The sequence below is a fragment of the Lycorma delicatula genome, chromosome 1, assembly GCF_047948215.1.
Source record: "Lycorma delicatula isolate Av1 chromosome 1, ASM4794821v1, whole genome shotgun sequence".
Taxonomy (NCBI): domain Eukaryota; kingdom Metazoa; phylum Arthropoda; class Insecta; order Hemiptera; family Fulgoridae; genus Lycorma; species Lycorma delicatula.
The window spans coordinates 234,322,284-234,349,285 of NC_134455.1; positions in this window are offsets into that span (position 1 = coordinate 234,322,284).

Here is a 27,002-nt window from a genome sequence, read left to right on the forward strand (position 1 = left end):
TCGGCTGTCACACAGCATTACAACAATCTTTATTTCTCATAACTGGTTGTTTTAACTATAATTTATTTTTTATCCTTCTTATTTAAGGAATATCAAAAAAGCTAACTGGTCGACATTATTGGTATAGTTGATACAGAATTTTTTTCTGCCTGCTTACCCATTTCATAACGTCGATATTGAACTAATCTATATTGAAAATTGGAAGGTAACTGTACAAATTGCTGTGCTACTCGTATGGGAGGCATTCACATCCATTTAATCTATCCATTATTGGCCTTAAATAAAGTATCACTATTCCTTGGGATCTCCCTCGGCTTTAAAAGTCTATTCATTATGAATAGACTTTTACAGATAGTCTTTTATATCGAAGTCCTTTAAAAGCAATATTAATTTCTATATTTCCTCCTCTGAGTGGTCTAGAAAAAAATTTTTTCCTTTTGTTGCGAGTGAATAAATTATTGTTCCTACGTCGAAGTACAATTGCATGATGCATTGAAAAAAATGTTGAAAAAGATTTAACCATTCCGCGTTGTTTATTCTCAAGTTTCAAAAGTACAAATCGACAAGGCAAAGCTCATATTCGTGGAGGACAGCAGCAGTGTTGTTTTTTTTTGGGTATAGACAGTGATGGAGATATAACACTACAGTACAGTCTGGGCTTAATCCTACTGAACAAAGTCACATACATGTCATTCCATTCTAAACAAGAAATGCTGTCCGTTTAAAATAGGTTAATGTATTTTTTCGAATCTGTGATGTCTTTCTGATTAGGGTAATAACACAATTAAAAATATTAATTTACATTACTCTATTCATAAATGAAATAAATTTAACCTGTAATTAATTACAATAATTTAATTAAGTAAACGTTTTCACTTAAACTTTATCATAATTCACAGCATTATATTTAAATCTGATAGTAATAATTTGGACATATAGCTGTTCGGAATCACAACAAGGTGTATATAATGCGAAATAAAAATAAAATAATATTTTTATATTAATTTACTGAATAATTAAACGATCAGTACTACCTTAATACAGTCCTTAACCAATTTCGTCATGGATTTTGAACAACGCATTAACATTAAGTTTTGTTTTAAGTTGCAAAAGAGTGCCAAAGAAGCTCACGAAATGTTAGAATCGGTGTACGGCGATAATGTGCTAACTTTGAAGACTGTGTACAAGGGGTATGACCGATTTAAAAACGGAAATGAGTCTGTTGAAGACGAGCAGCGTCCCGGGACGTCCAGTAACCTCAAAAACAGTTGAAAATGTGCAAAAAGTGGAAACAATGGTTCGTTCAAACAGGCGAATGACTATTCGAGAGCTATCGGAAGACCTTAACATCTCGTACGGATCCGTTCAAAGAATTTTAAGTAATGAATTGCAAATGAGACGAGTGAGTGCAAAATTTGTTCCCAGACTTTTGAGTGATGAACAGAAGGAAAATCGTGTGTCAATTTGCACGGAGTTGAAGGGTCGTCTTCGTGCAGATCCGGACTTCATGGCCAAAATTGTAACTGGAGATGAAATTTGGGTCTATGGCTATGACCCTGAGACCAAAATGCAGAGTTCCCAACGGAAAACCAGTTCATCTCCTCGCCCTAAAAAGGCACGTCAGTCAAAATTCAACATCAAGGTCATGCTCGTTGTTTTTTCGATAGTGAGGGCATAGTGCGATAAGAGTTCATTCCAAGGGGAACAACTGTAAACTCTGAATTTTATAAGGGTGTACTGCAACGTTTGCGAAACGACGTACGAAGAAAGTGACCAGAAAAATGGACCAATGGCTTCCTTCTTCACCACGACAGCGCGCCGTGTCACACCTTGCTTCTCATTCGCGAGTTTTTGGCCGAAAAAAGTGTTCCTGTCTGTCCACATCCGCCATACTCACCGGATTTAGCAACATGCGACTTTTGGCTCTTCACAAAAATTAAAAGTGTGCTTAAAGGAAAACGTTTTGACACCATTGCTGACATTGAGAGGGCCACGACCGAGTAGCTGATAGCCCTTCCGAAAGACGCCTTCCAGAAATGCCTCCAGTCATGGAGTCAACGTTGGGATAAGTGCATTGCTAGCCAAGTACAGTACTTTGAAGGAGATTAAATCGAATTCTATGTAACCTTATTACTTTTTTTAATAAAAAATTATTCACCGTATTTTTTGATCACACTTCGTACATTTAAAAATAAACGGGCAAGAGGTGGCCAACACGACAAATGTAGGTGGGACCTCTATTATGAAAAACTCGATTTCAATGAAAAATTGTTTAATTTCATCATCTGAATTAGCCGGATGGGTTAAGGGAACAAATAAAATTGATACTGATGATGATGGTAATTGTATGTATAACGTTATCGATGCTGATCGGTAACGGTCTTTCGCTGAAGACTATAAAAAAAATAATCGTAAACAATAGACAAGAATTATTCTTGAAACGTAGTGGTGATGACGTAAACGCGATACTGGCCACGGTTTCAGATCATAAATCTAGACTAGAAGTAACAGAAATCGCACGGCTTGTACTGTATTTAAAGGCGGCACCTCAATATAAATTGGAATTGACTAAATTGAGAGAGAAAATGAAGTATGCCATTTAAAATTTGGGAACTTCACAAAAATCCAACAGCCCTGCAAACAAAATCTATGACGTGAACGTGAAAACATCATCGCAATTAGACAAACCGCGATACGTTATTTTGGGTTTTCAAACCGATAGGATAAATAAAGCTACAAAGAACGCGTCAGAATTTGATTCATATAACCTGAAAAATATTACAGTATTGATAAATTCAAACCGTTATCCGTACGAGGATTTGTTTTTCAATATAGATATTTAGAAATAGAAGTTCTTAAAATTAAGAAATTCAATAATTTCGTTGATTTTCCTAAATATGCTACCGAACAAAGCGCCGGTTTAGATTTAATTTCAACAATCGATACGGTTTTAAAACCGAGTGAAATAAAAATAATCGCAACTGGCATTACTATATCGCTGCCTAAAAAGTATGAAGCGCAAATAAGACTAGATCGGGTACGGCGATGAGCTATGGCATTACAGTTGTGAATTCACCAGGCACGGTCGATGCTGATTATCGCTCTGAAATTAAAGTCGGTCTTATTAATTTGGGGATAAAGATTTTACAATGCAGAGCGGGATGAGAATCGCACAAACGATAATATCAAAATACAAACTAAACGCATATCGTGGACGGAAAGCGAAACATTAGATGACACTGAACGTAATTAATTATAAGGGTTCTGGTCTGACTGGTATGCGACTTATATAGAACTAGTTTCAAACTGCCTAGCCGCGTCTGTGTAGCAGTGCGTGCTAAGGCACCAGTATCCAAATGGAAGCGGAATCAAATCCTCGTCGATCCATATATTTTTGCGATAGTCACTGTATATATATGCACGCAAAAGATTGGGGATCGATAAATTTACTGTATTTTGCGTCTTTGTATGAAATTATTTTAGTCTCGCAAATCTGAAGGAACATATAAAAATGATGCTTGCAAAGGAGTGCGAAATATGAGAATTTGTCAAAGGCTGCATAATATGTAACTTTTCTCTAGAATTGGCGTAAGTCGTGAGGTACTCTCTGATTGGCTCTTCTTTAATGTATATTTGACCGTTTTTTAATGTATAGTAAGTTTGCGCTAGAAGGAACTATAACTACTAACCTACATTCGTTTGAAGTTAAATAATGTACATGTTACAATACATGTTAAAAGTATGAAGTCGTTAATAAATTGCATCTTAAAATTGATATTTTATTTCATCTTGAAGCGTCAGTCCTCTAGTTAACTTTGCTACTTGAATTAATTTTATTTTCAATCATTAGAATACATAATGAAAAAGCAAGTTAATAATAAAATAAATTATGCAAAAATTATGCCACAAAACTGCAACATATTTACTAAATCGGAATGTAAATGCCGTAATCATTAAGTTTCCAATGACGTTTTTGTAATTGATGCTACATAGATTATCTTCGTGAATTTTATGTATTTATTTTAAAATATGCCAAGGCTAACAGGAAAAATTTAGAATTTAATTAACATTATAAAAAAAAAACAAAACTCAAGAAATATGTTTTGTAATGTAAACATAAAATAGATTGACATAAACTTTGACTTATTTTGTAAGTTTAACTGGTACTCATTCTTCTAGCTGCATCATATTCGTCATGTTATCTATGATCTTACAGTTGCTAGCTATAATATGAGCCGTTTATCAATTTTTATCTGTTCTGTTCATCTTACCATAAATAACACTGACCGTATCATTGTTTACAACAGAAAGATTATAATAAGTATACTTGGCCCAGCCAATGTACGAGCTTGTGACGTCACGAGCAGACTGCGTATTACTACTACTCGGCCTAAAAACATGAACTCCGCGTATCAAATCGAAGTATTGCTTATTATCATATTGTACGCGGTAATAACTATCATATTTACATTTACTAATTATAAACAATACGTAATTAATTTTTTATAACTTTATCTGTACTAAATTATTAATTTTTAATAAAAAAAAAATTTACTTGAATTTTCTTCATGCATCTAATTTAAACTTCTAGCAAGTTCACCGTCCTCGATAAACGAATCACTATCACTGTCACTTTCTTCACTTTTACTACCAGAGTCTAACGTATAATATAACGTTCTGTCATTTCATCTATCAGTGGTTCCAGTTTTTAATATTTTTTATTTTTTCACAATAGAGTTTCCAGTCTTCGTAGTTTTCAATAGATTTTCTCCATAGTTAATTTTTCAACATTTGTGAAAGAAAATGTTGTGTTATGACTCGCCACGTCTTTTTACAGCTGACCATACCATTTCGATCGGATTCAAATCAGAATGGTACGGTGGGAGTCTAAGAACACGATGCCCATGTTTTTTCAAAAGTTAATCAAGAGATATTTTTGTACTTTAGTTTTATATAATTTTACTTATTCATATAACTGTGGTTTCAACATCTTTGAACTATATGGAATATGGGGTTTTCTCCAGCCAATCGGTCATTTCTTTTCTTCTGGAGTTAGAATTTGGCGCTTTATCAATACCTGTATTGTGATAAGGGGCGTTATAAATAACTACTACTGACATTGGTGGAAGATTTGGAATAAATTTTTCACGCGCCCATTTCATGAAATTATTTATATTCATTTTGTCATGGTAGTCGCCACTCTCCTCGAGCATGAATTACTATTAAACGGTCACCTTTATTAATCAGCACATGAAGTCCCTCAACAATACCATCAGACCACGATTTTGTCGAACAATGCGAACTTAAAACGTACGTTTCATCCAAATAAACAATTGTAGCATTGATTTGCCTGCACTTAGCTATTGCCTGCAAATATTCAATTCTCTTCCCCCAGATGTCGGATCTTTGAATTAAAAATTTTCTGTTATATCAGTTTTACGCCATTTGAAACTAATTATTTTAAAATAACAGCTAAAGTTGATTCACTACCTTTAAATCAATAGATGATTGAAGTTCTTGTCTTATTTTTTTCAAAGTAGGTAATTGATTCTTCTTTGAATGAAATTCATTAACTGTTCTTTTAACTACACCTAAATCAAAACTGTCCAGTCCATTGACAGGTTTCGAACGTCGTTTATACTTTTTCGGCGTGCTGAAAGAACACAATTGGGATTTTGATTGAAGAATCATGTCTTTTTTTTCTCTTCTGAGTGTTTGAACCTGTGTTCTTGATATCCCACAAGCAGCAGCAGTTCTTTCTTCGCATTTTTGAATGCCAGTTACATGTTTGTCGTCAGTTAATTTAACTACTTTTAGAGCTTTATTTTTCATAAATTCATAAACATTATTGATAATTTCACGTGCTTGACTCCTAAGATTTTTTCTTAACTACGGATTTAAATTCTACCATAACAAACCGCACTAACACATGAACAAAAAAAAAAAAAAATAATAATATCTTACAAAAGATTTGTGAAATATATATAATAAAAATATACAATAAATGTATAAAATAATATGACCGCATAAAAACGCTATCCGAATACCTTCACTTAACGTGATATAAACCGGACTAAGGTTATTTCTTTATACACACACTGTGTACTACACATGACGGATCTAAATATAATCGAGACGAAAGACATCATTTCTAACTGAATGTGTAAATTTTTGTAGGCTTGCACATAATACCAATCAGAGCATTAGTATTGGTTAAGGAATTGCTATTGTTCACAAGATGGGCACGTTAAGCATTTTTATACATGTAATCCACTCAAGTGGAAAGAATTGAACACACAACAACATAAATGTATTGTATGGGCGCCTGTATTGTTTGTAAGTCGAAAAATGAAATAAAAATAATAATACGCTCAAAAATAATGTTTTTGAAAACAATAATATAATGACATGTCAGCCCGTGACGTCACAATCTAGTAGATTCACTTGGGAAACTATAACGTCATACGGATATAAATTTATATACAATTATGGATTTTAGAAAAATATCTCGATATTGCTTCAACACTGTCATAAAGTGATGCAGTCCCTCAATTATCAGGTAATGCAGAGACCGTAATGTATTCTTAAAAAAATTCTTTACCAGACAGTGGAGTTCTAGCGTGTAATCATAAAATTAATACAAATATGCTGCTGCCAGGCCGTCAACTCCTAATGTTCTTTAACGAAATATTTGAACAAGATTAAATTTAGAGCCCCGACATTCCGGAAGTAATCCCTCGTTTAGAAAAGAGATTGTCTTATTTGTTTTTAATCCATTTTTATATGTTAAAATCTGTTATCGGGAAATTTTTTTTAATTCAGACAATTTTAAGATTTAAATTACTTATACGAAAATTTTAGTGAAGCAATTATTTGTGAGTTTCCATCGATTGACATTACAAACAATGAGCAGAGAATTTGGGAAATATTTCTTTAACCGTGAAAAGTAATTGGTTGTTATGGAATATTGCGTGAAGCCATAAATTTTAAAAATATCTTTTTAAAATGTAATGAAATTTTTCTAATCAGGAAGGTATTTAGAAAAAAATTGATTTTGCAAACACGTTATTCAACGCAAAGAAAATTAATAGGATTTTCTTAAAAATCACTTATTTAGTAGTTTGCTAACTTTGAAGAAACATAAAAAAAATTCTTATTCTTCGGAAATAGGAAATTTTACCTTTTTCATATGTGTTTGGATTTTGAAGTAATTTTTTTAAATTTGACATTAAAACAATACTTTTTTCTTTCATCGTTTGGAATGGAGCAATTAATTGTCTACAATACTACTAAATTAATGTATATTATTTACTTCTTTCAGAATAAATTAGTTCTAAATTTATTTTTTTAGTTACGTGTAGTATTCATTTCTGGTTATTTTATTTTTTTTAAAATTACTTGCTATCCTATGTAGACTGTTATTTCATGTTGAGGATATCATTGATTGAAGTTTTAAAGTTACTCACTACAATCTAAATAATAATTAGATTATACTGGTCAACATAAAATTTGGAACTGAAAACAGAGTAGGTGTTCTGTATAATATTTTATGTGCTGAATCTGAATATGTATTCCGAAATAACCCATCACGTAACTTTATTAAGTTAGAACCCCTTAAATTTATTTGTTCCATCATTCGTGGAACAAGCAATACAAATAAGTTAGTGTCTTTATGTTTGCTTACTCACATGTGATTTATATTGTGATGCATGCTGTAGACCTATATATGAGACATAACAGTCGAATGATCTCATTTCATGTCAAGCCAGACATGTATTGACATGTCAGTGAGTACACATTTTACTCACAAAGTAATGAGTAATTCAACGTGATGAAATTTTCTTTAGTATGAGTTCAGCTTTTGATATGAATTGCTGATTCTTTAGTTGTGGTAGTGGTTTTATCATACACATATTATAAAGATTGCGTTTATTTATAGACTCATCAAAGAGAAGCTTAAAGGCAGTGTTGTTCCATAACTTGAATAAGTTTTCTTCTATATCGGTAGCACGTGCTGTAGGCATGAAAGAAACATATAAAAGTAAAACTTGGCCTGATGAAGAATTTTGTAAAAGCATTAGACAAAGATGGAGACGGCTTTAAATGTTTAGGTGAGGTTTTTTCACAATTAAGTGAAGTCAAATTAAAACTGGATATTCATCGGGCCACAAATAAGAAAATTAATTCGTGAAAATACGAGTATATTTGAGAGCAAACTGAATCCTAAAGAACTAACAGCATGGAAGTTATTGAAAGATGTCGTAACTGGTTTTCTTGGAAACAAAAAATCTGAAAACCATGATCAGCTTATAAATGAACTCTTAGTGAAATTCAAAAATTTAGGCTCTAGAATGTCATTGAAAATTCATTTTTTAAATTCTCATTTGTACTTTTTCCCTTTAAACTTGGGTGACACCGCGACGAACAAGGAGAAAGGGTGCACCCAGATATATTGCAGATGGAACAACTTTATCAAGGTAGATTGGATGAATCTATGATGAGTGATTTTTGCTGGATGATAAAAAGAGAAGACTTCACTGAAAACAAAAAAAAAGTAAGAAAAAAAAATTATGATAAATGTAAATGTCTGCAAAATAAAGGTAGAAATTTTAATTGTATTTATTATTTTTATTTCTGTATTCTATTACTTAAGAAGTTTTTCAATATTTTAAAAGGTCACAACTAAAAATCTGAGGATGATGAAGAAAAACTGATTTCGTTTAAAGATTCAGCATAAAAAATATATAAAAATATATTTGTCTAACAATGATTTCTCAATTAATCAAATAAATCATTTACCAAAGAGATAACTCTTAAGTGTTGATGATTATGAAACGGGCACTTGTGAAAACTGATGCCGATGGTATTGAGTCCCGATGAAGTTGTATCAGACAGTTGTCACCAACCGCCCAACTCATGAACCATGCTGTATAATCTAGTATATATTGTAAATAATAAATATTAGTTCTACATCACGATCCAGTGGGATTTCAGTAATTTGAATTTCTTGGATTTCTCTTTTCCTTTTGGAAACTTAAAATTGTTGGTTCCCTTAAAATTCCTTTTTCCCGTTCAGCGTTGCAAACCTAAGAGATTAAAAGTTTTTTATTAATGAAAATTTCTTGAGTAGGTAGTGTCGAATCAGCTGATTTTTGTTGTGTATGAGTGCTGCCATTTTGTTGATCGTTGAAATTCGAATAAATGTAAATTATTTTTTTATATGAAAAAGAAGTGGTCTAGATTATAATTTCACTGGCGCCTTGGCTGTTTCGGCATTCGCATCTTAGTTATTGGTAGAAAAGACCTGATAAATTAATAAACTTCGAATGTAGAAGAAAATTATTTTTATCCCCTAAGCAGCATATTTAAGCATTCCTTATTTAAATTAGTAATTAGTTATAATTTTATTTTAACTTAAAAAAATATTGATGACCGGGTTCGAATCCGAGTCAGGCATGGGATTGTTTCATACGCTATAAACTTCCATCGGGCTAATGACCGTAGCATTTGATACCAGTAGAACTAAAAAAAGAAGATAAAAATATTTGCATTTACATTAGATGGAATTTCTTTTTCAAAAGTAAAATGAATTTTTTTAACAGTTTCTGACACAAAAAAGGAGTTGATATTAATGTTGGTAAAAAATTTACAATAGACAAAAATCTTGCTCTTAAACGAGGTAAACTAGGTATGACGTGATCTTTGTGATTGTTGCACTAGAAGACGAGAACTGACGGACTACGTTTCAACAATGTTGTTGTTAAACTTGCAGTGTACTTTACTCAATACAAATTTAAATTATAACTGTGATTTTAGAAATTTGTTAATTTATTATATAATTTCCAAAGGATATAACTCGAAAATGATGTGTACTATCCATTCTGAGAGTATTTTTAACAGTTAAAATATGGGATAATATTATTCTGATTGAAGCGATCTATTCTTTAAATTAGCCTATTCGATTTTCGAAGTAGAGATCGTTCTCGCACACACATTTTTACTTCGAATAATTTTTAAACTGAACAAAACACTTTTGAAATTAAAAAAAAATAGAAAAGTGTAATAATGCACATCAGATTAAATGATCTTAAAATATCTTGTAAATCAATAGATACAAATTTCGTAAGCCAAAAATTCCAGTTTCACATTCCACGTATAAGTTTTTTTGTAAGATTCTGCAGTGATTTAATTCAAGTCAAAAAAAAATCCAGCTAAGCTATTGTAAAAATTAAATAAACTTACCGTCCTTGAAACGGATGCCTATGGACATTCTTTTCTGACGATTAATTTTTTTAAATGAGTAATTTTTTATTTATTTACTATACTTTTATAAAAAACTTCAGTTTAGCTGTTCAAAAATAACACATTTATTAATTTGATTATCGTAATTAACAATTTTTCTTTCGTAATTTTTCATATAGATGAGAATGATGGATTGTGTATATTAAGACTTTTACTTATCAGAACCCGTAACTGGTTGATATGAATAGCGTTTGTTTTATTTTCCATTAATTTTTTTTGAACTAATTATAACTTTATTTTAACTTACAAAAAAAAAAATTATTGGATCTTATCATTAGTTTTATATTAAACACATCGTAGTAACGATTAATATACGAGGATCTTAAGCTGTAAAATTAATCTTTCTTTTACATGCAAATTTTCCCCACATTTTTACAAATATTTAAACCTTATTAAAAAATTCTTTTTTTTTAATTTTCTTTCTTTTCCTGTTCAGTCTTCGGAATCATCAGATTCCGATATTTGAAGATATTACTTCAGAGGATGAATGAGGATGATATGTATGAATGTAAATGAAATGTAGTCATGTACAGTCTCAGGTCACCCATTCGTGAGACGTGTGGTTAATTGAAACCCAACCACCAAAGAATATCGTTATCCACGATATTTTAAATTAAAATTTTTTTTTATAATAACAATACATTTTTAGTCATAATTAGTGTAATTGGAATCAGAAATATTTTTATAAAAAAATAGCAAGGTTATAATTTTTTTAAACAATATGAGAATTTTTTATTTAACAGAATCTTCTCTCTTGTGTAAATGTTTTGATATAAGACAATTTGATATAAACTGAGATAAAAAACAAAATAAAACTGGAAGTAGCCTAGAACAAGCAGCTTTGACGTTATTATTGCTATCTAACATGTCAGGGTTTTCACGGAGGTGAGAACTGGTATTAGAAGAGAAGAAGAGAAATATGGATAAAAAGAGAGGAAGAAAAAACTAACCATTCGTAGGTAACTATTTAATTAAATAATATAACAGTTTAATGTAGAACATACTGAAAAAATATTATGTAAGATCAAAATAAAACTAAAAAAAATAAATCTTTATTTTTCTAATAATAATTTTGTAATGCAATAACTTCTTTAATTACTTTACTTAAAAATTATGTTTTTAATTATCGGCTTTCAATTAATTAATTTAAAAAAATTAGAAATAGCAATAATTATAAGATCAATGTTACATTGATCTTGTGCTCATAAGGTCAATACACTAAAGAAAAGGTATATAGAAGGTTTACTTTAACAATGTAAGCTGTATTTTAATTAATGTTTAATTTAAAAATTTATTTATTCAGAGTGTCTTTATTTTTGTTATATGTACGTATAATGTTTATGTAGAAATATCATTTTTCCTTTGCCTGCTATGGAAATTTAGTACTTAATTTAATTTCTCAAACCAAAATAACAAAGTAAATTACAACTAATGAGTGCTTTCGTTTAAATAATCCCACTTCCTGCAAGCTTTAGCTTCAATTCATGTAAATATTTGGTAAAGAAGCACCATGATCGTTTGAGTGACTTCCATTAATTGTTATTAAACTAGATTTCATGTTTTCACTAACCATTACTACATTCGTTATCAATCACCCTCCTTTCGTGAAAATGTTTCTGTTCAATAAGTTTGATATTCAAAGCGTTATTTTTGGCTGTGAACTATAGTTATGACAAAATGCGTTATACATAATAATCAATCATCTACTCGTAAATTTGTAAATAAAATTAACTTTGAGTATGTCATCTCATTACCAGTTTTATTTACGTTTCTTTGCTTCACTATTAAACAAATAGTGAAGCAAACACTATTTGCCTAACTCATTTCAGTCGTATTCAATGAGAATTTTAGTTCATTTTAATTTTTGTTAATGTGGAAGTACAGTCTTTAGTAACTACTACCTTTAGGTTGAAATTTGTAATTTTTCAAATTGTTTACCGTGCTTCTGTATGCATAAATAAAGTGTAGTTTCATGTTTTTGTAGCGCTTGTTAATAATGCGCTATATTACATATATATTTTTATTCAGAATGATTCAAAATTGCACGGCAATCTCTCAGTAGATGATTCTACAGTCAAAAATAAGAAAAAGGTTTATATAAACAAATGTCAGAAAACGGTTAGCGAGTTTCGGCTCACGAAACATTTAGACCTGCTTTCTGCTTCCTTTGTGAAATTAAACCGTACTAAAATTCTTGGGGTATAAATCGAGGGATAAATTTGGTGCTTCCTTTTGGTTTTTTACGTAAGAAGTCGAATAAAAGTGGTCGAAGACTTCTATCTCACTTAGGTTTTAAGAAAACCGGGATAAAACACGAAAAGATTTTGTCGGAAAATATATTTTTTTAGCTTTGGAATAAAATAACTTACCAATAAAAAAAATTCTTATTAACTTTGTAGAGAATTTAATTGATGAGAATTGATGTAAATAACGTCTATTAAAATTAAAAATTTGAATTCAATTTTAATTAGAAACAAAACACAAAAACTGGATAGGAAATGTGATACGATTTTAAACAGAACAATTTACATACAGATGCTAAAAATTACAAAATAAATTTGAAAGACATCCCTTTAAGACATATTAAAAATTTTCATCTAAAGGTTGGCAATAACAGCTGATCAACAATTAAGTTTAGTGTTAGCATTTGAATACTCATTTTAGCGGTGTTTGTGCTGTTATTGTTAATGACCGAACAATGTCAGTCACTCACAAATTTGTTTTTATTTGGAGAGTTGAACGAATTGTTAATTTATTGTAAAGTAAATAAAAATGGACTGGCTGCTTGTGTGAATCCGGGAAAATTATTCAGATCGAAGAGTAATGGATCCTAAAACATTTGAAGCTTTGAAGAGGCGAGTTCGAGAAACAGGTATGCTTAAACTATATGCTTAAACCATAACGATTATGGTGGTTGTGAACGTTTTGTAAGAAATGCAAACGCTGAAGAATCAATGCGGTACAATATCTCCCACCTCAAACGCCAGAAGGTTGTTACATCACTTTCATGTTTTGAAATCAAGTGTGGCGAACGTTACAAGAGCAACATTATACTCATTCCATACAACAAGAGTTTCCATACAAGAGTTTATTACAACCTGATTTTGATAGACGGATGAAATTCTGTCGATGGTTAATTAGAAAATGTTAACATCATCCTGATTTCCGAAGTAATATTTTAACTGCCGATGAATCCTGTTTTAAAAGAAATGGCGTTGTAAATTATTGAAACATAATTATTTTTTCTTCTGCCATACTTGGGAGACTGCTACAAGTCATTTTCAATGCACTTTTTCGTTTAATTTGTGGTGTAGTCTTCTTGGTGATAATCTAATAAACCCTTTTTTTTACTGCCAAGGCTCAATGGAGAGCGGTACTTGCATTTTTTACAAAAAAATCTGATGGAAATTTTGGAAGATAATACTTGCCGATAGAGTGCAAATGTGGTTTTTCAATGATGGCGCACCTGATCACTACTGTCGTGATGTGATGAATAATTTAATAACACAATTTAATTTCACGGTTTAATTTCACAGAGGGAGCAGAAAACAGGTCAAAATGTTTCGCCAGCCTAACGAAACTCTCTAACGAACCGTTTTCTGACATATGTTTATACGAAATCTTTTTCTTATTTTTGACTACAAAATCATCAGCTGAGAGATTTCCGTGCAATTTGGTATCACTTTATATATCTAATTTTAATAGTTTACTACGCCCTAGAAGAAACTTCATTAGGTGGATATAAAGTTATTCGCAACCAGGCAATGGAAATTGTTTAAATATTTATTATTATATGAAAAGCTAAATGATGAAAGAATTTCACTCAAGGAAATTGAAAGCAAATCAGCTCGAGCTTCTGGTATAAGTGAAAGCAGTGTTTGGAAAACGGCATAAAGATCCAAAACGATCCAAGGATTCATTTTTGACTCCACAGTGCGACAACAATTTTATCTAAATTAAGACGTAAGTAACATCGATAAGGACATTATTCGGCGTTTGGTAAATATTTAACATAGGGTTAAAAATCCAAGACTTATCTTTTGTCTTCAGTCATTTGACTGGTTTAATGCAGCTCTCCAAGATTCCCTATCTAGTGCCAATCGTTTCATTTCGGTATACCTCCTACATTCTACATGACAATTTCTTTTACATATTCCAAAATTTACCTCTCTGCACAATTTTTCCCATTTACCTGCCCGCCAATATCAAAGCGACTGTTCAAGGGTGCATGCCTTAAGATGTGGTCTATAAGTCTGTCTCTTCTTTTAGCTATATTTTTCCAAATGCTTCTTTCTTCATTTGCTGCAACACCTCTTCATTTGTCAGTTTATCCGCTCATCTGATTTTTAACATTCTTCTATAGCACCAAATTTAAAAAGGTTGTATTCTTTTCTTCTCAGATACTCTGATCGTCCAAGTTTCACTTCCATATAAAGCTACCCTCCAAACATATACTTTCAAAAATGCTTTCCTGATGTTTAAATTAATTTTTGATGTAAGCAAATTATATTTCTGACTGAAAGTTTGTGCATTTTATTATTTGGCATTTTGTTTGCTCCTGCTTAGTCCATATTTTGTAATTCTACTTCCCAAATAACAAAATTCTTCTACCTACATAGTCTTTTCTCGTTCTATTTTTATAATCAGTGGTCCATCTATTTTATTTCTACTATATTTCATTACTTTTGTTTTGTTCTTATTTATTTTCATGTGGTAGTTCACGCATAGGATTTCATTCAATGCATTCATTATTTCTTCTAAATCTTTTTTACTCTCAGCTACAATTACTATATCATCAGCAAATTGTACCATCTTTATTTTTTCACCTTACACTGTAACTCCAGTTCTAAACTCTTCTTTAATGTCATTAACTTCTGGTTCTATGTAAAAAATGAGAAAAAGCGTGGATAGGGAACATCCTTGTCTGACTTTTTTTTTTATTACTGCTTTTTTCTTAAGCTCTTCAATTATTACTGTTGCAGTTTGATTTCTGTAAATTTTAACAATTGTCTTCTATCTCTGTACTTGAAACCTTCATTTTTTTAAATGTTGAACATTTTATTTCAGTTTACGTTGTCAAATGCCTTTTCTAGGTCTATAAATGCCATGTATGTTGACTTGTTTTTTTTTTTAATTTTCCTTCTATGATTAATCTGAGTGCTAAAATTGCTTCCCTTGTCCCTATACTTTTCCTAAAACCAAACTGGTCTTCTCCTAACACTTCTTCCACTCTCTTCTAAATTCTTCTGTACAGAATTCCAGTTAAAATACTTGTTGCATGAGTAATTAAGCTAAATGTTCTGTATTCTTCACATTTATCTGCTTTTGATTTCTTTGGTATTATGACAGTAACACTCTTTTTGAAGTCTAATGGAACTTCCCCTTTTTCGTAAATATACACACCAGTTTGTATAATCTATATATCGCTTCTTCACCTGCACTGTACAGTAATTATGCAGGTATCCTCTCTATCCCAGGAGTCTTTCTCCCATTCAAATCCTTTAATGTTCTATTAAATTCAGATCTCAATATTGTATCTTCCTTTTCTTTCTCTTAGACCTCATCTTCTTCCTGTATAACACCAGTTTCTAATTCATTTCCTCGGTACAACTGTTCAATATATTCCACCCACCTATCAATCTATATCATCATCATCATTTCATTCTTCATCGTCACTCATCAGCAGTACTCTTATACCTTCCATGCTCATCCATCAGCTACAATATCCTCTGAGCTACAGTATCCTCTGATATCCAAGGTTTTCCACCAGTTCTCTTTGTTCCGCCTAAGTTCGCTTCTGCTGATTTAAGAATTTCCTTTTTAACATTCTACCATTCTTCTCCTACATTTTCTACCTTATCTTTTTTACTCAAACCTCTTGTGATATCCTCCTCAAAAATCTTCTTTACCTCCTTTTTCTCAAGCTTTTCTAAATTCCACTGATTCATCTGACACCTTTTCTTCAGGTTTTAAACCTCAATCTACATTTCATTATCACTAAATTATGGTTGCTATGAATATCTGCTCCTGGATATGCTTTGCAGTAGACAAATTGATTTCTAAATCCTTGCTTAACCATGATGTAATCTATGTGATATCTTGCAGCATCACCTGGCTTTTTCCTTGTGTATATTCTTCTATAATGATTTTAAACTGGGTGTTGGCAATTACTAAATTTTACTTTGTGCAAAACTCAATAAGTCAGTCCTCTCTTTCATTTCTTTTCCCAACCTGTATTCACCCACAAAATTTCCTTCCTTACCTTTTCCGATGCTTGCATTCCAATCTCTAAATATTATTAAATTTTCATACCCATTTATGTGTTTAATTGCTTCATCAATTTCTTCGTATATACACTCTTCTTCATATTTCACTCTTCATCATCATCATGGGCACTTGTAGGCATATAGACGTTAAAAATCTTTGTCAGCTTACCTAAGCCAACAGCGATAAACATTACGATAATGATAAGTATTATCCTGATTACAATGATTCTATCACTAAGCATTTTTGAAATATTTTCTCTCTTCCCTGTCTTCTTGTTCATTAGGAAATCTACTCCTGCCTGCCCTTTATTTGATGCTGAGATAATTGTTCCAAAATCACCTGATCAAAAGTAATTTTGCTTTTCCCACTGAATCTCTCTAATTCCTACTATATCTATATTTAACCTACCCATTTCGCTCTTTAAATTTTCTAACCTACCAACCTTTTTTAGATTTCTAATATTCTGTGCTCTGGCTCATAGAATGTTATTTTTTAATTTTCTGGTGACCCCTTCCTTAGCAGTCATCCGGGAAACTGACTGGGAACTAGATTACCTCTGCTATATTTTACCAAGGAAGCCGCTTCCATCTTTATTTTATAAAAATGCAGAGAGCTTCTGTTTCTTGGAAACAAAAACAGCTGCAGTTTTCTACTGCTTTTAGCTGCGCAGTACTCAGAAGATTGAGTGATGTTGATTAGGGTGTAGATCAGGAATTTAAATAAGTCTTCCTGACCTACGCCCTTAACAGCTACTGAAAGAGCTGCTGCCCTCTTTCAGGAATCATTTCTTAGTCTGGCTCTTAACAGATACACTTCGATATGGTTGTATCTTCAGTCCAGCTACTCTGTATCACTGAGCACTCAAGCTCTCTCACCATCAGCAAGGTCTCATGATTATTAGTGGGGGAAGACTTCATTAAAGATTTGATTGAAAAAAAAAACAAATCAAGAGTTAAATCTTATAGGAAATCGGTGTTCATTTTGTAAATTAATTTTGAAACTTTGTTTCAAATTGAAAAATAATGTAGTTGTAAAAGATGCTAATGAATGAAAAAACCCAAGATACTAGAGTTAGAATTGATTATTTACGAACAATTACACAACAAAGGAAAAGACTAACATTATCTGTTTAGATGAAATGTATGTTCACATTGAATAAGGTGTGGTATAGTAGTAATAATGGCAAAGGCTATCTCACTTTCAGAAGGTAAAATAATTATTGTTCATGATTGAGGCAAAAAAGGATTTTTTTGTAATAGCATTCTAATATTTCAGTCGGGAAAGAAACATTGGTGATTGTCATTAGTTTTATGAACTACGAAGTTTCAGTGAACAGGTTGCACAGTTGAAAACATTCTACTGAGAAACCTGTCAGCTAACTCTACAGTAGTACTAGATAGTACTAGATAATCCACTGTTTTGCACTTCACTTGGATAAGCTCCAACTTTAAATCAATGAAAAAGTCAAATGTAGGACTGACTAAGAGAACACAAAATGCAATTTAATTCATCCATGTTGAAACCTGAATATTTTGCCGTAATAAATCCTCACAAACTACAATATTAAAAGCAAAACTTTTAAGCAAAAGGTCCTTTAAGTTTAACATTTCCACCCAACTATCCAGACTTCAACCTGATCTGAAAGAGATTCCACATGAAACATGTTGCTAAGAATTACACACAACGATTTAGATGCAATCAAACTTCAATGCACTAGGGGTTTGTCAGCAGTTAATTAGCCTTGAAATCAATATATGATCATGTACAAAAAATAAAAATATCTGAATTGAAACTGGAATATGCTAGGGATAGTGTTGTTGTCGATAATTTTATTATGAATGTACCTGAAAATGAATCAGATTTAATGACTGAAGCAATTGACGTGAATAAAGGAATTTGTCTACAAGAACCTTCAAATTAAACCATGTTATAAATATGGTATTTACAGTGTGATTGTATTCTAAATTCACTGATAAATTAAACAATTTGTTACTTACTTTACTGATTTAAATGTCTAATAACAATACAATAATTGTAAGATTGTATTATTTTAATTACTAATAATTTCATTAATCATAGTAATATTTGCAATAAATAAACAGAAAATTTAACAAATACAGTAGAATGAGGTTGTAGTAGTAAGAATAAGACAAATGTTTTATGTATTAGTAGAATACGGTAATGTCTTATATTTATAGTAGTAGTAGTAGTAGTAATAGTAGCAATAGTAGTTATAATTATATATATGTATATATATATATATATCACTGTGTTAGTGGCCAAAAATTATGTCCCAAGAGCTGGTAATGCAGAAGCTCCACCATGCAAACTGCTCTCATGCTATTTGAATACCACTGTAAGAGGAACTCCCTAGTAATGTTTCTTAATACTTAGTAATGTTTCTTAGTACAATGGGTTAGGGAGGTGCTGTGACAAATGAGTACATTGACCAGATGTGGATAGTTTTACTGAGTGAAAGTCAAGAATTATTATTTCACTAAATTTCAATGGGTACGACGTTTTTTTGAGATTGGGATTCTTTTTTGGGGTTGGATAGTTGCTGTGGTGATGCCATGATTATTTATTGCGAGTCTTACTAATATAGATCAAATGCAAGGTATAACAGAATGGGTGTGTTTATAAAAAATACTATTGGAAAACAGATAAAAACAATGAAGAAGTAGTTTGGTTGCCTTTTAAAATATTTTTTTTTTATATTCCAATTCATACCTATCTTTACAATGTAAACAAAAAAACAATGGAATTTAAAGTTAGCTTACATTATTTACCAAGGTAGGATATATAATTTGATATGTTTATATAATGACATAAATGTAAGTAGTATTAATACTAGTAGCAGTAGCAGTAATAGTTGTAGTAGTAGTAGTAGTTTTAGTAGTTTGACATTCTAAATTGCATTACCTGGACAGTTGAACCTGGTTTCAGTCGTAATAATCTTACAACTACTATACTTTGATATTAAAGCTATTAATATTAAATCTATTAATTATTGTTAATATCTAAGCTAGTTAAATATTTTTGAATATATATTTGGGCATATATCTAATGTAGTATGATCGTGGGATCATGTTTTTGATGGCAATTTAGATGGAGTATTGTATTTCAAAATTATACAAGAATTATGTAATTTTGAATTATATATAAGAAATATGCCAATGAAAAATTATCTGAGGAATACTCCATAGATGGAAATTGCAGAAATAATTTGGCAATAAGTTAGTACTCCTTTATATTATATTTTTTCACTATGGGAACTCATCAACAGTAATTTTTCAATGAAATTACGATAGAGCTCCTTGTCTGTTCTGTCAGAATTTGTGTTGGTACTTTGACTAGAATTTATAATAGGATGATCTTTGCTGGCTATATTATTCCTATTTTCTGGAAAAAAGGTATTCTTAAATTATTTGTTTAAAGGTGGTAACAAGGACTCCATTGTCAGCTCCTCTTTAGGTCTTTAATGCTTCTTCCAGTTTGTGGAAAGGTTTTTGAGGTTTTGTATCTTTGTATTATGGATAGATTGAATTGTAGAAGGTTGTTGATGGATGATCAGTATGGTTTTTGTCCAGGCAAAATGCTATTCTTAAGGTTATGAGCATTGTTTCTTCTAGTGAGTCTGAGTAAGTCTTAGGTATCTTTTTGGACATATAAGGGAAATTTAATAATTATGGTGGCCCTCAGCACCAGTTTCAGCTGCAGAAGCATGACTGTATGGAGATTAAGCTGAATGCCATATAATGATGGACTTTTGCTGGTTAAAGGAAATCCGAGTTCGACTTCAGGGCAGCCCAGGCTTGCAAGATACTCCAGTTGTGGAGTTGCAACATAAGATGGTGTTTAGCCCAGATTAAACAACAATGATGTTGCTCAAGGGCAGTCTGGCTGTTACATGACAACCTTGTGTCTCATGGCAGGTCTTTGAATTAGGTATGTCCCGCTGCAGAAGAATCTACGTGTTATCCTTGATGAAAATCTTCAATAAGGCTTGTTCTGGCTTCTTTGGTGTTTGGAAAGCAGTTCACCCCGATTGGGAGCTTAATTTAAAAACCATGCATATTCTATATGAGGATATATGTGAAGCTTTAATGCTTTATGATACATCTGTCTGGGCTCATTGAGTGAGGTACAATTGTTATAGAAATATTTTGTTGAGAGTCCAGCAACTACTTTTGTTATCTGTGATTGGTGCCTATAGGACTGTCTTTCAAGACGCAGTCCTTTCTTTCTAGTATTAAACCCATTGATATCCTTGCAACAATTACCTTATGATGCCAGGAAGGTAGGCCAACTTATCTCTGGGCACATAAAAGAATCAGACGACCAAGGTTTTCATTTATAGCAGGTCAGGTGTATTGAATCGTCCTATGGCTGTTAACAAATGGTATTTTTCCTGATGTGAGAAGTATGCAGGTTGTTAGGTGAATTTTCCCTAACCAGCACACATTTCTTTCAGCACACATTTTCAATCATTCATTTTTAATCAGCACACATTTTCTTTCTGGACATGGAGCTTTTCAAGATAGATTGGCCAGATTTGTTTTGAATAATTCAGGCTTGTGTCCAGAGTGTAGTGGCATTGATGATGTGCACCATGTCTTATATATCAACCCCTAGTACGAAGCTGAACATACTAAACTAGTTAGACAGCTGGCCAAGATAAATTCTGGTTTTGATTTGCAATTTAATTGGAAAACTGAAAGGTCCTGGAACTTAGCTGGCTTCCTTAGATTCTTATCCCTGCAGAGAATGGTTGAGGGGGTCTGATGCTATTACAGATGTATAGATAGAATAGCAACCTGGGTGATTAGGGACCCACTTGGTTGCATTCTTCATCAAGATAGTTGTTGTTTTGGCATTGAGCCTCGATTAGCTGAAATATTTGCTGTTAGGATGAGAATGAATGTGTGGAGAACTCTGTGATGGAGTTACGTTGTGGGAGGGTGTCGGCATTGATCTCGCTCCTGAAAGTGGACCAGAGGAGTGAGAGATAGGGTAAGTTTTTATTAGAGGCTTATTAAATTTTTAAATCTGTTTCTTGATTTTTAAGTAAATCAAGAGGACTTTGAGTAAATTGAATTGTAGGACAAAACTGTTGTGATCAACACTTGTTTTGTTGGTATGAAAATAGTTTTTTTTTTTTTATATTTAAGGACTCAATTAAGTAATGATCTGTGTGCATAGTCTAATTAAAGTTAAATATGGGAAGAGATTTTGTGTGAAACCTTTGGTGTTAGAGGAAGACATGAGGATCATACTTCCGCAAATTGTTTTAATTTGATAGTTGAGGGTTGTAAGTTATAGTAGGTAAACATGACTGGAAGAAGTGATACAAAGGCGATAGTAAGTTGTCTAAATACACTGATGAACACATATGCTGAAGCATTTGCATCGGTGGCATTCGAACAGAAGCCAAACTGATGAGTGATGTGTTATCAGGTTTAGAAGGTCTAAAAGATGACCTCTGGTGAAGCTCATCGGGGCTAGGAAAAGAGGGGGTGGTGGTAACTGGGATTGACACAAGGCTTCCCCTATAGGAGTCAGGATGAACGACGGAGAATGAAATATTGGTTCCCAAGGTCTCTTGATCTCTTGCAATATGATTATTTGTCACCAGGAGGCATGGAAAACAGAGTTTTCACAGAAGCTTAGAATGTTTAACCATATTAAAATAGTAATATAAATAGAATTTGAAACAAATCTTATGATTATGAATAATATAGTATTACATTTTAAAAATTGTGAAGTGAATTGAAATCATTAGCTACAATTTTTGCGAATTTCAAAATAAGAGATTGTTAATTGCTAGGCTATGCTGACTTCAAGGCGTAGGAGCAAGAAAATCCCTTAGTGTTGGGTTGCAGCATTTGGTACCACACAACAGAGTTAATAATGAAACTATTTTATAAAAAGATGTAAAATTTCAAAATATTGAATATCACAATTATTCAAAATTTTAACAATAAAGGAAGAGGAAATAAACACTCTGTCCACCCACCTGATGCACCCCCATCATAAAACATTTAACTCATCATTCCTTGAGATAAGATGGTGGTCAAAAATATCCAAATTCACCCAATTTCCAAAATTTCTTTTGGCTATATGAGGAACTATACATTAATGTATCTTGCACTTAATTTCTGCAAAAAAGATATAAATAATATACAAAAAATAAATTGTTTTAAAGGAAAATGCATCTCTTACTTAGTCTACGCCTTCCAATGCAAAAAGCTATAATTTTAGATGTATGGATTAGTAGGGAAGTACATTACATGTAGCCTTCTTCACACTACTTTTCAATTTTTGATTTTTCTTTATTACTTTTATTTTGAAATAGCAGCAACTATTTTACCAGCAGATTTGAGTCATGGTAATTTAATACGTATAATTGCAGTAGATAAGATTACATAATTTATGAGTTAAGGATGTGTATGATATTTTGATGACTTCAAAAATTTTAGATTTAGAAAAATTCTAAATCTGTATTTGCAAACTTATTCACTGATGAAAGATGGAAAGTTTTATGGTAATTATTAAATAAAATTATTTTTTTGTTTTCTGTAGAAAAAATGTCAAAAATATTACATTTCAAAATTGAAGGCACTATACTAAAAATAAAAACTTATCCTAGGTTAAAACATATGAGTACAATTAAATAAAGACAGCATTCTGTGCAATGTGGAGTAAAAATGAAATAAATAAAATTTTAAAGAAAAAAACTTGCCGCCAAGAAACTTTTGAGGAGAAAGTGAGAGTAATGCTTATGACACAGCTGATTGTCAGTAAAGTGAAACCTGAGCATCTGTGCTCAGTGTTGGTTTTTATGTAAGTCCACCATCTCTGAGCTCCATTGAAGATTTTCACCTTTCAGACATAAGGAGACAAGAATGATTGATTTGTTTAGTTAATAGTTGGCACTGTGGACATATGTTAACACTTTTTAAGAAATTTCTCGCTCAGCTTGCAAGTTCTTCACCTATATTATTCCTCAATTTGTGGGCAGGACTGTAAGGCTGATAATACAAGGTATGTTTTATGTGCTCAATAAACTTACTAAAAAAGTCTTGAAAAACCTACACTGCAGAGGAGGACTGACACTTCATGTACTAGCACACAACTATGACAGAAGTGAAGGACTTAAGAAAAGAAAATTGAGAAAGATTGTTGGCACCTGTCAAAGAAAACGATTCTAGGTTCGAAGGCAATGACAAAATGGGTTTAGGGGATTGTCAGAGAATGCATGTTGATAGAAGGCTCCAATGGGTCTCTCTATCATCCTTAACAATAAAATTTCAGGGATGATATAGGCCCACTGCTTTTCAGGAGAGAACAAGCGTTCTCTCCTGAGAACAGAGAGAGTATCATCAGAGAGTATTTTAATCTCAGATGTCGTTTGTGAGAGTAGCTCACTGGGATCACAGTTTTGAAATTATGTAAAAAGAAAGGTGTTCTTTTGTAAAAGAAGAGATACGTAAATATCAATACTAAAACTGATTTGCATTAGTTGTTTTATGTCATGAGCAGAATTTCCTCTTAGGTGTGCGCGTGTGTATGAGTACATAGATTTTAAACACAGCGCACGTGAAAAATATTCGCGTACAAAATTTTTTTGCGTGAAGCCACCACAAAAATGAAAGAAAATTAAAATTGATATGATAGTCTTAAGTTCAAATTAACCAACTATAAAGTCTGTGGAGATGGCAGCATCAGTGGTGACTGGGAGGTTGTGGAATAGTGGTAGCTCATTTGATAGCAGTGCAGCTAATTCTGGGAACTTTGTCACGCTAATTGCGCACGTGTGCGTAAGATAGCATCTGTGTTTAAGCTAACGTCTTATGTGTGTTAAAGTCATAATTATGTTACTTTTGTTACAAAATATTAATTTTATCAGTGTTTCAGTGAAATAATTTTATTAAAATAACCAGTAAAGTAAATAATTAGTTTAAGTGTTAAATAATATCAAGTGTTCGTTTAATAATAAACTTTGGTGTCTAAGTTTGTTAATAAATTAAGTTACCAAAACCCTAAATTATCACGTTAAAAATAGAAAGAAGTTTAAAAAGAAAAAAAACGACTTACGAATTTAAAGTTGAATAGCTTAATGAATTTGTGGAAACTGATTCTCCGAAAAGTCATAATAAAATACGAAATAGTTAAAAGAAATATTTATGCTTCGTCAAGAAAATGATATAATTTGTGTTTATTGTCGTGATGGACAGGGTGGACGTGGACAGGCACATAGAGATTTTTTTACTGGAAAAATGTGGGATAGTATTTGGAAATAAGACTTATTAAACGCCATTTAATTAGTAAATACCACTTAAAAAGTAAAAATTTCTTATTACTAGCAATTTGTTTATTAAGTTTATTAAATGAAACACCAGCTGTCCGCGAGCGAAAAGATCATATCCTGAGGAAGTAAAAATTTTAATTGATAGTTTACTATTGGCAGTAAAAAGATGAGATAGAAGATTGGATATCCTTTGATGTAACAGCTCTATCATCGGGGAATTTTGGTTATAGATTATCAGGAGTGAAGAAACTGTATTTAAAATGACTTTTGTTGGAGATATCTGAACAATATAATGACTAAAAATATGCTATACGTTTTTTAAATGAAATCAATTAAAAAAATTAAATTGAAACAAATAAAAGCAAACTTGTTAATGTTTTCTTTACACGATGAACAATTTAATGAATTGTCAAATTACTAGATATTTGGGAGTACATTTTGTTAATACTAATTGAGTACATTATTGTTAATAATGCAAATTGCGAGCGGAGCTTTAGTTTAATGAATTTGATTAAAATAAAACTTAGAAACTGATTAAAAGAATTCCATTTAGAAATGCTGATGAGAGTAAAATCTTATGTAAATGATGAAAATAATATTAATTTACTCGTACATCAAGTTTATTCAGAATGGTTAAAAACAAATGACAAGAGGAAAAAGTCTATCTTTCCCATAAAATGGATGGTGCGTGGGTTTGTTAGTTTGATGTATTTGCTCATATCTTTATTTTAACTGCTATTGGGGCAGAGTGGACCAGATGGTGCGCCGGGTGGCTGGGCGCAGCGCACGAACTATTCATTCTTTCGAACGATTTACTGTATACTTCTCGAAAAATTGATTCGTTCGAACAATTTATATCTCTAGATACGAACGATTTATTTAAAATTACATTTGCGTTTTGGGGATAAAAAAGAAAACAATGGGATTTGAGCTGTGTTAAAAGATCACAGCTCAAGGAACAATTAAAAAGTTCAGGATTTTGAAGCTTTTTGTTGTAAATTTTTCTGTTGCTGTTAGTACGCTAAATTTATGAACGTTATTTAGTTACAATTGGCAAAATCATTTATCAAAATCAAGTATAATGAAACATAAACCATGTAACTTTTTTACGCAGCGGGTTATAGGCCCGCCTTTTTCCTACTTTTCATAAAAAGAATGGTGCGTGAGTATGTTTGTCGTTTGTGCTCAAATTTTTTATTTTAGCTCCTATTGGCGCAGAGCAAACTAATGGTGGTGCGCACGGCGACTGTTTCCCTCTAGAAGCTAACCGTTGTCAATTAATTTACAGATTATTTAATTTAATTTCTAAGCGTAGTTAATTGCTATTTATATTTGTATTATTATTTACTTATTATTATTATTTATCAATTTTATTTATTTAATATTATTAATAAAGGAAAATAATTATTGGTTAATATTTAGCAATAAATAAAGGATTCTTTATTTAGCGGGAGAGAGTCGTTGGTGCGAATCCGGCCGGCGCATCACGTGGTTCGCTCTGCGCTAATAGCAGCAGCTGGACTGTCAACTAACACAACCTTACACGAACACACACAAGACTAAACGAAGGTGACAGTGTTCCCAAGCCCCGTTATCATTGTCGCTAACATTAAATATATTTCCATTAAAATCTATTAAATTCTATATGTATTTACTCCTTAAGCCTATTTTAATTATAAAAACACCAAAATGTTCAAAAAAGTATTCTCTACGCACTAATTTATTTCTTAAAATATTTCTGTAAAATACTTAATATTCTTGCAACGATGAGGATACGAACGCATCGAGGGTCCAGGATGCAGAGCCCCTGACGGGCTAGCAATAATAAACAATTATGAATTATTTACTTGCAGTCGAAATTACAACCAGATTATGTTTTTACAAGGTAAATCACTAAAATTTTCCTATTTTTTCATTTGAATGTCTTAACCACTTACTTAATGCTGATTCTAATTGTAATTGTAATTTTAAAATTATAATTATAATTTTTAATTTTACCTAATTTACCTGTGGACGCTACAGAGCTGTACGTTAAGTGGTTAATACTCGTAATAAAGGTATTTGACGCATAGTAATATTAGACTACTCTTATTTAATAATTTTTTTTTATATCGTATGCAAA